This window comes from Chrysochloris asiatica, unplaced genomic scaffold (genome assembly GCF_000296735.1).
Source record: "Chrysochloris asiatica unplaced genomic scaffold, ChrAsi1.0 scaffold00158, whole genome shotgun sequence".
Taxonomy (NCBI): domain Eukaryota; kingdom Metazoa; phylum Chordata; class Mammalia; order Afrosoricida; family Chrysochloridae; genus Chrysochloris; species Chrysochloris asiatica.
In genome coordinates, this window is record NW_006408676.1 from 6,860,609 (window position 1) to 6,865,816 (window position 5,208).

The following is a 5,208-nucleotide window of genomic DNA, read 5'->3' on the forward strand; positions in this document are numbered from 1 at the left end:
CTTGGCTAAAATACTGCAAGTCGTAAACGTTGAAAAATAGTATGATTATGCATTTAAATGTACTTATATGATTTTAAAAAATTATTTAAATGGTATATCATATACATACGTGTGTGTGTGTGTTGTTGTTGCTGTTGCTAAGTGCTGTTGATTCTTTCCAACTTATAGCAATCCTGTATTGGGTTTCTGAGGGGTCTGAACTGCCAACCTGTGGCTAGCAGTCTAGTTTATACCATATAACACTACACCAGAGCTGCTATATATATAGCATCCTTTAACTGTATTTAATTAACTACTTCAGTTTGGGCCCTGGTATTTTATCCTTCAAGGAGCTCTGGCAGCAAAGTGGTTATGGATTGGGCTGTTAATCTCACTGTCAGCAGTTCAAAACTACCAGCAGTTCCATGGGAGAAAGATGAGGCTTTCTGCTCCTGTAAAGATTTATAGCCTCAGAAACCTGTGCAGGGTCACTATGAGTCAAAACCGACTCCATGGTACTTAATAATAATAATTTTATCCTCCATGAAAGAGAATGAAAACTGCAGGATAAGCACTGTACTGCTAACTGTAAGTTCAGCAGTTCAAACCCACCTGGTGTTCTCAGAAACGCAACCCAACAACCTCAATTTGATTTTAGGAATAAGTAACAAAAATCCTATATAGTCATCATTGATGTTTTATCTATCTGTAAAGTTAGATAAAAGTTTTTTAGTTGAATATACTTTTATAAAGCAAGTATATTCAACTAAAAAAAAAACTTGTTGGAATTTTTAAATCTTGTCTATGAAAATCCAGCAGTTCATATTAAAAAGTTATAACTAAGTTACCAGCATAAATGAAAAGCTAACATTTAATGTACGCTTACTAAATCTCTTCCATTCACTCAGTACCTCACTGGCTGTAACAGGGACTCATGGTTACCTACCCACATTCTACCATCTCTATTTCCTATTCTGGCCAAGTATATGGCCTCCTCTGTGTCATCTGTTTTAGGGAAAGTTGACTTCACCCATGGGACAAGTTATCAAGGATGTAACTTAATCATTTCTCTAACAATTATTGTTGTTGTTGTTGTAATGTGCCATGGAGTCAGTTCCAACTCATAACGACCCTGTACAGGGTTTCCGAGGCTGTAAATCTTTACGGGAGCAGAAAACCTCATCTTTCTCCCATGGAACAGCTGGTAGTTTCGAACTGCTGACCCTGAGGTTTACAGCCCAATTCATACCAGAGCTCCTTATTATTGGTGTAGGCAAGTAGGCGAGGGTAAATAAGGGCCTATGACAACATTTTGACCAATGATATATATGTAAGTGGAGATGAGAGGCATCTGAGAAAATATTCTTGAAATGAGACATAAACAAGAGGTGGTGTCAAAGAAAATGTTGTACCAGGCACTGAGAAAACAAACAAGGATGAATTTTATTCAAAAGGAAGTTTAAGGAATGGGAAATGACTAAAGGCAGGGAAGGCAGGAACCATGTAAGGGAGAGAGGAGGATCACTGTAGTGGGGAGAAAAACCACGACTGTATCAGATTCCACCCCGAGACACAAGACTGAATTTTTTAAAGAAAGTCAAAGGGGCAAATGAGTAAAGTACTAAGGATACAATTAGGATTGATTTTCTCAGAATGTTTTTAGACTTTTTTTATGGGAAGACTAAGAGATCCAGGAGGAAGGAGAAGGGAGATCAGGAAGGGAAAATGAAAATGATTAAAAGAGTGTTATAGATTGAATTGTGTCCTTCCCAAAATATGTGTCAGTTTGTCTGGCCCATGATTCTCAGTGGTTTGGCAGTTACGTCTCATGATCCCCCATGATGTGATCTTAAGTGATAAATGAATAAGAGAATTAAAGGAGGACTGTTGTTGTTATTGTTAAGTGCCATCAAGTCAGTTCCAACTCACAGTGACCCTGTAGAGGGTTTCTGAGGAATAGTTGGTGGATTTGAAATTCCAACCTTGTAGTTTAAAGTCCAGTGCTTATCCTATATTGCCACACCAGAAGTTACCCCTTAATTCCATTATGGCCCTGATCTGATTGATAAAAGGGAGATTTCCTAGGGTTGTGGCATGCAACATTGTTTATCCTACAAGAGAAAAAGGAGAGAGAAGTGAACAGAGAAGGAGGATTTACTACCATCAAGACAGAAAATCCAGGAGTGGAATGCATTCTTTGGACCAGGGTTCCTGCACCATGAAGTTCCTAAATCCAGGGAAAAGTTGATACCTAGGTGACAGTGTCTTGGTGTAGGGCTGTAGGATAAGCATTGGACTGCTAACCACAGGGTCCGTGGTTCAAACCCACCAACTGCTCTTTGGAAGCCATATACAGGGCTGCTATGAATCACAACCAACTCAATAGCACTTAACAACAACAGACACACGGAGATCTTCAGGAATTCTAGGTCTACAGATGCTGAAAAGAGATCTTTTTCCAGAGCTTGTGCTTTGGCTTTGGACTTCTAGCCTCCCAAACTGTGAGAATAAATTTCTCTTTGTTAAAGCCCTCCACTTATGTTAGTTCTGTTATAGCAGCACTAGAGAACTGTTTTAGGGTTGGTTCTCTTGTTGTCTAGAGAAGAAAAAACAATGACACATATGAATATGTGTCTCTCTATAAAACTATATATGAAGAGACATTTAGATCAAGGGAATGGCTCACAATTGTATAGGGGGTAGAGTTCCAAGTCTGTGTCAGATAAACCAAGATCAGCAGGCAGGAAGGCAGGCAGGTCTGGCAGGAGACAGGCAGGCAGGTAATAAAGCAGGTCACTGACTCAGAACCAAAAAACCAGAGGTTGGAGGATGAGACAGCTGCAAGATCCACTTTTCAGCAAAAAGCAAACAAACTTGGCATGAATGTCCATTATATTGGAAACAGAACATACCCCTAAGGAAACATTTCTTTAGTTGATTGGCTCTTCATACCTAATTATCATAGAGTTAACTATACCTACTCATAGTGAATCATCATATAGTCAACTACACTGTATTGTTGTTTTTAAGTGTCGTGGAGTCGATTCTAACCTATAGCGACCCTGTATAGGGTTTCCAAGGAGCAGCTGGTGAGCTTGAATCACCGACCTTGCAGTTCAAATGACTTTGCAGTCTGATGCATTAGCCTACAGTGCTACATACTGTATTAGAATTCACCAAATCTCAACTGGCAAACCACTGGGAATCCTGGCCCTGTGAAATTAACACAAAACCTTAAATATCATAATAACTAAGACATAGAGTAATTAATTAAGTCTAATTATTTGTAGCAAACCAAAAAACCAAACCAGTTTCTGTCCAGTCAATTCTACTTGCAATTAGCCCTGCTGTTTTACAGAACCTAAAAATGGGGCAAGAAAGGGCTTCTTTAACAAAGAGCTCAGGTAAAATTCAACTGTTACTCCATGTGTGAGACCAGAACTGTAGGAGTCCTACTGTGACCACAGGGAAACTTAGTGTTAGGACAGACCCAACACATACAAGGATGGCAAAGTGAAAATATGGAAAGAACCTAGGTTCTTGTTGATACCGTTGAGTCACTCAGATAAAATAACCTTGAAATTTCCTCCTGTACACAGTTCATTTTTTGAGGTAATAAATTACCCTATTGGAATAGGCTTGTTAGATTGAATATTTTATTCCCAAAGTTTCTGTGCATTTATTCCATAGCTAATGAGTTATGAAGTAGCATTACTTTGTATGCATTCCATTCTCTGATGGAAAAATTAATGCTCAGAGTGGTCCAGTGACTTGCCCAAGGGCATGCTTCCAGTCTGGCTGTAGAGAGCTTCAGAGTACCCATGACTTTTTCCCTGGTGGCCATACCATCTAACACAGCTGCAGGTGATCACCTCACTGAGGGTGAAGACAAGGAAAAGTCCTCTAGAGTACTGGCCAGATGCACTGACGCTATTGGGGTGGGTTCCCTTACAGTACTATCCAGACCCTGCCCTCCCACATTCTCTTATTCCAGGTAGAGGATAACTATGGCAGTGACAGCATCACTGATTGCAAAGGGTGGTGATTTATATCTCTCATCTCATCACACTATTTATCAAAAGACAACCAGGCTCTGAAAAATCAATCCCACCCTAATTCAGTTCTCAGCACAGATGCATCTGACAACACCAGCCATCTCCATACTGCAGGATTGGCCAGGGCAATGGGTCCCTGGAGGACAGTGCCTTTTTTTAGATTTAGCTCAATTCTTTCTGGTCTAGTGTTATAGATCCATGGTTTGAGGGAGATGTGGGTTGGTGGTATGGTCCTACTTGTTCCTTTCAAACAGAATGTCATAACTTCCAGGTGGCTTGGACTCATATAAATGGATCACATGGCCTCACTGATTATTTGACTCGATCCAGATTCAAAAATAATTGGGAGGGACACAGCTGGATTATGGCTCACTTTTCACCCTCTGGTGTTCACAGATGGGGACATATTCAAGGTCCCCTGCAGCTGGGAAAACACTGCTTTGGAAAATTCCAGGGACATCCAGTGAGCATCATCTGCCTCCAGGATTTAGAATGAAATTGAGGAGGGATGGAGATGAGGAGGAGACAGAGAGGCGACACAGATGGGGAGACATGTATGAAATGGAGAGAATTTAGACTTACGAGAATGGGAGAGATTGATTCCAGAACAGTAATAATAATAAAGCTGTCCTTAGAATAACCTTGTTTTAATAAATAATAATAATGATAGTATCACCTCATATCTGTGTTTTCATAGCACTCATTGAAATCTCGCAATAACCCATGGCACAAACTGGGTCATTGTAATAATGTACATCTGACAGGTGGCAATAAAAATGGGCAACATTAAAAAAAAAAAACTTTTTTATTGTGATTTGGGTAAAAGTTTAAGAGCAAATAGATTTTCCATTTAACAATTCATACACATTTTGTTTTGTAACAATGCTTGCAGTCTCCACAATGTAACAACGCTCTTCCCACTTCCTTCCTGCTTATGTTTTCCATTTATCCTACATTCCTAACCTTTGCTGATTTCTAAGTTTTATCCTTGTGAAAATTCTGCCTCTTTGATCTTATATAGTTTGTCATTCCCTGATGTTAGTTTTTACTGTATTATCCTTTTTATTGTTTGGCTCAATCACTCACCTATCAGTCTGTCCTACTGTGATGGCTTGCATGTTGCTGTGATGCTGGAAGCTATGCTGCTGGTATTTTGAATCCTGGCAGGATCACC